This window comes from Bison bison, unplaced genomic scaffold, assembly GCF_000754665.1.
Source record: "Bison bison bison isolate TAMUID 2011002044 unplaced genomic scaffold, Bison_UMD1.0 scf7180017860456, whole genome shotgun sequence".
Lineage (NCBI taxonomy): Eukaryota > Metazoa > Chordata > Mammalia > Artiodactyla > Bovidae > Bison > Bison bison.
In genome coordinates this window covers 537,467-546,749 of record NW_011491028.1, presented here as the reverse complement: position 1 = coordinate 546,749, position 9,283 = coordinate 537,467, and the positions used below count along the sequence as shown (strand labels likewise).

General features: G+C 41.9%; 1 protein-coding gene across 20 annotated transcripts in view; it reads right to left on the bottom strand.

The window, feature by feature from the left end:
• Positions 1-9,283, bottom strand: part of SGMS1 (sphingomyelin synthase 1) — a 330,390-nt gene that overhangs the window by 107,785 nt on the left and 213,322 nt on the right. For 18 of the 20 annotated variants that reach the window (XM_010832194.1, XM_010832198.1, XM_010832201.1 and 15 more), the window contains one exon: positions 7,859-7,971. The exons of the other annotated variants lie outside the window; for them this stretch is intronic. The gene's annotated coding sequence lies outside the window, so the exon portion shown is untranslated. The remainder of the gene's footprint in view (positions 1-7,858; positions 7,972-9,283) is intronic. 20 annotated transcript variants of the gene reach the window in all.

The window sequence follows — 9,283 nt, the reverse complement described above, 5'->3', positions numbered from 1 at the left end:
GACACGCCGGGTCTAACCCCAGAGGCTCCGGCAAGGAACCCACGGGTGTGGCCGGGCGGCAGAGGTTTTTTTTTTTTTTTTGGAATTCAGGGGGTGGCCCTCTAACACAGCAAAAAAGAAATGAGTCAGCCCGTGCGATCCTAACCAATAAGCGTCCAATAAGCGTGTTCACAGTCCGTTAAGGCGGAACTTGCTTTTCTTGATTTATGTCAGGTTTAGGAGCCTTTTACAGACCTTTTTTTTGGGAGGGGGAAACTTAAGCCTTTCACAACGTCACGAAAAACAAGGATAAATTCTGTTATGATAACTAACTTGATCAGTGGACATGTTAATTTCTGTTACTTTGTAAAAGTTAATTGAGTTAGGCAGCGATCCTGGATGTAATGAGCTTGGAATCTGGCGTCAGAGCAGATTGGGATCTAACCTCCAAGATCGAGATCTAACCTCTGACACTGTTTGGTCTTGTGGGGTTAATTATCTGCAATGAGGGAGACAAAATCCAGCACTTTGCTGGACAGAGTATATATAATAATACAGGTCGACTATTTGACACAGTGGCATGTAGACTAGGCAGTCAGACAATGTTGTCTGTCCCTCTGAGTTGGGACTCAAAATCTCCAAACTTGTGGACAAACTGGCCCGTAATTTTTCTGTTTAAATTCTGGTTAAGTTAAAATATCCAAAAAATTTTCTAACTCAAATAGTTCTTTGGTATTTGCATGGTGTGAGTGTTCCTTATTTAAGCGGTAAAAAAAAACTCAAGGAGCTTTTGGTTTAGAATTATTGAATTTGGTGTTCTTGTTTTACCAGAGAAATTTAATTAGTAGCAAGAAAGGAAAAAAAAAAAAAAGCTTAGAATTGGAATGATTCCACTTATGCCACAGTTAAACCAATTTTTAAAAAGTAAGCATGATTTTGGAAATATTCATTCTATCTGGGTCACTGTACCCTGAACACTATTTTGGAATAGAAAGATTAAAAAGAGAAACTTTAAGTAGTTTGGAATTGGCAAATCAGGAGCCCACAGAACTGCTAGGTCCTGAGCACCAGTTGATTACTAGTGGGGGCAGAGTTTTTCAGAGGAATAATTTTTTTATTTTTTAAGTTACCAATTAAACCACTTGGCTTTGGAGAAGATCTCCTAAATTTAACTTCCTTGTATTTGTTTAAAACCGATCGATCATTCCATAGGCCAGGATTTCTTTAAAATACTCTTTTAAGGCAAAGATAAAATCTCAAGGGAGATCCAGGGCTTTTTATAAAATGCTACTCTTTTCTGTGAACCATCATGGAAGAATAGAAAGAACGCTTCACCAGGATTGTCCAAAGGTCCTGTCCTCATCCCAGCTCTGCCAGTAAGTGATCAGGTACGTGGCCCTGCGTAAACTGCTTCATCTCTCTCTGCAGATTCCTAAGCATTCTTTCATTTTTAAGAGCAAGTTACGACCCCAAACAAGGCAGGCACAAGATAAGCCTATGACCTAAAATTTAACCCTGGCAACAGGCATAGTCAGTCAGTCAGTCAGTCAGTCAGTTGCTTGGTCATGTCCGACTCTTTGCGAGCCTATGAACTGCAGTCAGGCTTCCCTGTCCATCGCCAACTCCTGGAGCTTACTCAAAATCATGTCCATCCAGTCAGTGATGCCATCCAACCATCTCATCCTCTGTCGTCCCATTCTCCTGCCTTGAATCTTTCCCAACATCAGGGTCTTTTCGAAGGAGTCAGTTCTTCGCATCAGGAGGCCAAAGTATTGGAGCTTCAGCTTGAGCATCAGTCCTTCCAGTGAATATTCAGGACTGATTTCCTTTAGGATTGCCTAGTTTGATCTCCTTGCAGTCCAAGGGATTCACATAAACTGGGCCTATATCCTAGATGATGAAACTGATAAATCTCTCTTGACTCTCATATTCCTTATAATGCTAATTTTATGGTCTTAGACATTGTAAATTAAATTCTAGAATCATCTGTGCTCCCTCCCTCCCTATTGACAATTCCCTATCACCCGGCATGACGACAGCTTCTTAATGTCTTTCATATTTGTACTGGTTTTTCCATTCTGGTTCAAGTGACCCTCATGCCAGGGTCACTAAAGTTCAGTCTCCTAACTGCTGCTCCTGCTGCCAGGTCCAATCCTCTCTGCTTCCAGGACATCACTGTCACGTGATAACTGTCAGAGTCCAGCATGCCATCATATCATAAACGCTTCCTCTCTCTTATCAGTTAAACAAGTAGAGTTTTGTCGTAGAAATCAAAAGGAAAACATGTGCATTGCAGGCAACTTTCTTCAAACAGTCATTGAAATTAATACTGATTTTTAGGCACATTGATTTTCTGCTTATGAAACCATTATTGTCAATTATACTGGCCAAGCTGATAATATGTTGGCTGTTACATCAAGAACTATAACTCTTTTATATTATATGAAAAGACTATATATATATATGTGTGTGTATACATATACATAAAACCTATGTGAATATGAGCAACTCAATAAGCTTCATAACCTTGCAGTTTAAAATGTGCAGTTGGGGACTTGCTTGGTGGCCCAGTGGTTAAGACTTCATACTTCCAATGCACAGCGTGGGTTCAGTCCCTTTTGGGGGAATTAAGATCCCAAATGCCGTGAAGCATGGCCAAAAAATAAAATAAAAAATAGAATAAAATATGCAACTGTATGCATGTGTGCAGCCACACGTAGATAAAAGAGGACGGGAAAGGTAACCCACACAGGAAAAGACAGAGATACTCTAGGTTGTTTCTATTATCTGGGATCCAGTCAAGCTGAAAATGTATAGAGTGGGTGCTCCATTCAAGAAGAAGGAAGGTTCATAAATAAGTGCACCTGTGATCATAGTTCAAAGCACCTGAAAGATGTTTACAATGATCCTTATGCTTTGGAAATAAGGACACAATTACCAACGTTATCAGAATGGTCTCAATAGAAAAAGGGTCACTATTTCTAGGGTATCTTTGTTGTCCAAAGTTAAAATGACAATCTTTGTACTTTGCAATCTATGGTTAAAAAAAAAGAAACAATTAGCTCCAATCCCAACGCCATGCTGCTGCTGTTGTTTAGTTGCTAAGTTGTGTCCGACTCTGCGACCCCATGGACTGCAGCACACCAGGCTTCCCTGTCCTTCACTATCTCCCAGAGTTTGCTCAAACCCATGTCCATTGAGTCGGTGATACCATCTAACCATCTCATCCTCTGCCTCCCCCTTCTCCTCCTACCCTCAATCCTTCCCAGCACTGGGGGCCATGATGTTCAGTTATTCAAAAGCTGGCTTTCACCTCTTCAGCCCCCATCTTCCACTTAAAAAACCTATGGCCAAATAATCCCACCAGCCTACTTCTAGTCCCTCTAAAGCAACGGGCACATTACCACTTCCACACCTGGGCCCACGCCATGGCCTCTATCTCTCCCACTCTCCTTACAAGTTACCACCTTTCAGAACCTCTCAAACCCCTTCCTCTTCTGGAACTCTGTTGACTGGTTCAAATCCCAGGGAACTCTCCTCTCTTCCAAATGCCTACAGATTTATTCTTTAATACCTCCATCTCAAAACTAACAGAGAGCCTAAGTGTCTTCCTTCTGTTTGAAATCTCTGGCTTTTCTCTCTCAGATGACAAAAGTCCACTGGAGACAGAGACAGTGTTTCAGAGGCCTTGTCTCCCCAGGACCCAGCAGATTCTGAATAAATAGCCGTTGTTGATATAATGGTGTTTAAGTTATATAACAGCCACAAAGGAGAAAGGAAAACTTTCCTTTTAACTGCTGATACATCAAGAATACACAAATATTATAGCTGTTCAACCCAGTTGGCAATCAGAACCCAAGCGACAGATGTGAGTCTTTGCTCTTTACGACATGTTCCAACAATAAAGAATGCCACTACTGAGAAAGCAAATCTGATACTTCCTAAAAGGAAGTACAGTTTACAAAAGAGTGTCAGCACATACCATCTCAGTTCCCCAAATACTAACCCACTCACAAGAACAGAGAGACTAAGTCATTCTATCTTCCCTTTCAAATAAGGAACACATACATACATATTTGACAATCTTACCAAAGACCAATTCCTCCTTAAATAGAAATATCTTACCTGTTTACCTTAAAGTGCTCCTAAGCATAAAAGTTAGCACATTGCAGTTGTCCGAGGCAACATATAACTGTTAGAACCATCATAAGTTTCCATTTGCTTATATGGTTTAAAATAAAAAATTATATGACATTTGCATTAGAGCAAGCCTCTATTCAAGAGTCATTCTCATCCATACAGAGTCACTCATATCTTTTGATAAGTGCTAATACAGTTCTACTTTTATAAATGGGAATAAACACTATCGTTGTTTTAAAAGAGCTGTGATAAATCAGCTGCCCTACTATGCAATTACATTTATTATAACTGCTCATGACAAAGACACACTTCTTAAATATTCCAAATATAAACAACCAAATTGATTAGTATTCTTTAACTTGCAGGTGTCATGGCACTTGAAGCAGCAGAGGCAAAAGTAAGATAGATCGACTGACTGTGCTTAGTCGCTCAGTCATGTCCAACTCTTTGCAACCCCACGGACTGTAGCCCACCAGGCTCCTCTGTCCATGGAATTTTTCAGGCAAGAATACTGGAGCAGGTTGCCCATTTCCTCCTCCAGTGGATCTCCCCAATACAGGGATCAAACCCGCGTCTCCTGTGTCTCCTGCATTGCAGGTAGATTCTTTACCTGCTGAGCCATCAGGGCTAGCAACGTGAAAGCCACAGGGGTGGCTGGGCTTTAGGGCCACTGTGAACTCCACCAGGACAAGAGGACATCTTTGCTTCTACATGTTGGCTTTGTTCTCCCTTCCTAAAATCTGCCTTCTTCCACTTAACTCCCAGCTCTGGCACTAAGTGGGACTATTCCATAGTTATAATCTTAAAATTTCTGAAGAAAAACTCACGCTGGTCAGCGTGGGCCATATAGCCACCCCAGGGGCCAAGGTCCCATGACTGACTAGTTTATACTAGAACTACCTAGAGCAACTAAGTTCTCCAGAAGGTGTTTACTTCCCAGAAGTAGAAAGCAGGGCTCCTTTGTCTGTCCCCCAAACATCAGCACCTATCAAGAAATTCCATTTCAAGTCTAACACAAAAGCTTATCTAAACAGTCTTCAATCTGGCAATAAATTACATTCTGAAAGTTGTTTAATGAACTTTAAAGTTAATGAACTCTTCTGTGGCACTTGAAATGCATTTCACTAGAGACCAGATGTAGAGAGACTGGCTTCTCTGGCCAGTCTTTAAAGGCCTATTTAACTCATGATTTATCTGAGGTATAATGTTAATAGTTCTAATATGATACTCAAACCCCATTCATAACATTGTTCCTATAGGAAAATGTACTTGAAATTTCACCTACAGCAAGAAAAACATGCGCAATTGAATTCATTTACTGAGGATCTAATCATGATGGTGGCTTCCATCGTGCGCATATCACTTGACATTTAATCTGTACACAGTACAGCAAGGCAGGTTTTAACAACTGTACTGAACACATGAGGAAACTGAGCGTTCGAGAAGGTTTTGAAGCCTAAGGTCAATCATGAAGACGTGTCACAGCCTGCTTCAGAGCTATGAATGTCCGACCCCAGAGCCGGCAGTATTCTGTCCGATATCCATAGCAGCCAGACAAGAGTGGGCTTTTAGTTCAGGTGACTGAGAGCTGAGCTAACATTGCCAACTCTGTAAGTATCTAAATTTCCCTGCAGAGAAGAGAAGGAACTAGTGGGCAGTCATAGTCAATAGCCAGACATCAACTTTCTATATCTTCCCAAGAAAAGGTATTTCTCTGTGGCAAAACAAAAGAAAATATTTCTCTGGGGAAACCTTAAGTTATACAAATGCTGGTATTGACATGAAGATCATCTGAAAATTAAGTGTCTATAGATACTGTCTTCATAGAAAATTTGTTTTGCCCTGTTGAAAAAAGATGGCACTATAAGAGGGCACTTAGGTGTTTTAAAAAAGATTAAGATTGCAAAAATAACTGAGGTAAATCAGTTCTGCCAAAACAAATGTGATGGATGCACTTTACAACTTCAGCTGTATATCACATTTTTAAAAATGTGTTTGGTTAAGGAGTATTTATTACATATAAGAGAATATATTTAACATATTGGTCAGGAAAAATAATAATAAAATCGACAATCATAAATCCATCACCCAACCTAAAAGCAGACCATTAGTGATAAATTATGGCAGGTCCCTGAGTCTTCCTTCTCATCTGATGGAGGTGGACAGTCCCTTCCTTCTGTGCATCTTGGACAAAAAGTTTAAAAGCCCTTGATCTAAGAGGGGACTTTAATAATAAATTAACGTTGTTATGCCTTTTGAAATCAAACTCGAGAGATGGCCAGAAGTAATATGAGAGAAAACAGTTGAATTCAGTCATAAAGCAAAAGTATGGCTAGATTGTACACTGTCTTAACCTAGCAACCGCTGGCCAGACAGACTTGTGAAAGCTTCTGGATTTACTCCATCATCCAAACCCAGGACTAGTCATTAGTCACACTATTAGGCATGTGATCTGAAATATGACAAGTCATCTGGAAATTATTCCAAATTGAGGTAAGGTGTTACTAAGCCAAGACAAACTGGTTCTCCCATGCAGAGCCTTAAGCACATCAGATACCAGAAGAAGAAGAAGAAGAAGAAGAAGAAAAAAAACAAGCACATGGATTAACAACCATGAACTTCACTTCATATATCATGGTAAGAAGAGCTAAAAACTTGAGAGTGGGAAAAACCAAAGAAAAGAGTCAATCATTTATTAAGAATATAATTTTGTTTTAATAGTGTGTTAAGCAACCCACTCCAGTGTTCTTGCCTGGAGAATCCCAGGGATGGGGGAGCCTGGTGGGCTGCCGTCTGTGGGGTTGCACAGAGTCAGACACGACTGAAGTGACTTAGCAGCAGCAAGCAACTTAAGTTATGGGGAAAAATTGAGGTGAAGAAGTTAAAGAGTTTGCAATCCCATGGACTGAGGCCTGTCAGGCTCCTCTGTCCATGGAATTCTCCAGGCAAGAATAATGGAGTGGGTGGCCATTTCTTCCTCCAGGGGATCTTCCCAACCCGGGGATGGAACCCAGGTCTCCCGCATTGCAGGCGGATTCTTTACCAGCTGAGCCACCAGGGAAGCCCAAAGAGTTTACACCATATGTCAGAAAGAAAGGGCATACACTCAGTGAGTGAGTCAGTATACACTGTTTGACTAAAAACTACATACTGAGAATAAGGAAGCCTAGCACATAGTACAATTAAGTGGCACAATAAATACACGCTAAGACATGGAGAAAGGAAGATAAGCTTAACTAAGAAAGCAACAATACTTAAAGAACATCTCAAGCATACAACAAAACGGCAACACCCATATGAACACCTACAGACACCTTCGTCAAAGTTGCACTCTCCTTCACCACCCGACACTGCTTTCTTTTAGAGCTGTTAGGATATGCTGTTGTTCAGTCGCTCAGTCGTGTCCGACTCTTTGCATGGACTATAGCTTGCCAGGCTCTTCTGTCGATGGGGGGTTTCCAGCCAAGAATACTTGAGTGGGTTTCCATTTCCTTCCCCAGAGAATCTTCCTGACCCAGGGATCAAACTTGTGTCTCCTGCATTAGATACACAGCATCTGAATGCATCAGACTCTTTAAGATTTCTAAAGACCAGGACCAAGGCTTGGATTTTTTAAACCTCTAGATGTCCAGACTTTGACATGGGACACGTTCTACAAATGTTTAAAGGAAAAAAAAAATAAGGGTCAAGTTGGTCAACCCTAAGTACCTTATTTAAATGCCTTATTTAAAGTACTAACCTCTGATGAAGGTTGGCCTCTTCAATGCAGGAGAGGGAGTATAATACAACTGATGATGGGGAGCGCTGTTTCTCAACTTTACAAAGGTGCTCTCTGTACAAAGTGTGTGTGTCCTAAAAGGGCGAGAGAGGGTGGTACTTAAGGGGTGAAAAGAGGGTGTATCAGTTCAGGCTAAATTATGCTGCAGTAACAAGTAAAACCAACATTTTAGAAGCCAACAACAGAGGAAGGTTTATTTCTGACTCCTGTTTGGTTCTCCGCAGGTGAGCTGAGATTGGCTCCATGTCCTTTTCCCTCTGTGACCAAGGCAGAAGTGGCAGCCCTAACTGGGACAGGTTGATCTCATGCAAAAAGAAAAGAGAGATGGTAGAAGCAGGCATTTGGTTTCCATTTCTGCCTGGAAATGGCACATGTCATTGTTATTTACAAGTCCAAGGGCCAAGACAGCCATGGGGCTCAACCCTCAGTGGGTGTGACAGCATAACTCTCACGCAGGATGGAGCATGGGTAGGAAGGAATAGCAAATGTTTTGATGGTAATCGGAAAAGGCAATGGCACCCCACTCCAGTACTCTTGCCTGGAAAATCCCATGGACGGAGGAGCCCGGTAGGCTGCAGTCAATGGGGTCACTCAGAGTTGGACAGGACTGAACTACTTCACTTTCACTTTTCACCTTCATGCTTTGGAGAAGGAAATGGCAACCCACTCCAGTATTCTTGCCTGGAGAATCCCAGGGACAGGGGAGCCTGGTGGGCTGCCGTCTATGGGGTCGCACAGAGTCGGACACGACTGAAGCGACTTAGCAGCAGTAGCAGCAGTTGATGGTAATGTTCAGTTCAGTTCAATTCAGTTCAGTCGCTCAGTTGTGTCCGACTCTTTGCGACCCCATGAATCGCAGTACGCCAGGCCTCCCTGTCCATCACCATCTCCCGGAGTTCACTCAAACTCACATCCATTGAGTCGGTGATGCCATCCATCCATCTCATCCTCTGTCGTCCCCTTCTCCTCCTGCCCCCAATCCCTCCCAGCATCAGGGTCTTTTCCAATGAGTCAACTCTTCGCATGAGGTGGCCAAAGTACTGGAGTTTCAGCTTTAGCATCATTCCTTCCAAAGAACACCCAGGACTGATCTCCTTTAGGATGGACTGGTTGGATCTCCTTGCAGTCCAAGAGACTCTCAAGAGTCTTCTCCAACACCACAGTTCAAAAGCATCAATTCTTTGGTGCTCAGCCTTCTTCACAGTCCAACTCTCACATCCATACATGACCACAGGAAAAACCATAGCCTTGACTAGACGAACCTTTGTTGGCAAAGTAATGTCTCTGCTTTTCAATATGCTATCTAGGTTGGTCATAATTTTCCTTCCAAGGAGTAAGCATCTTTTAATTTCATGGCTGCAATCACCATCTGCAGTGATTTTGGAG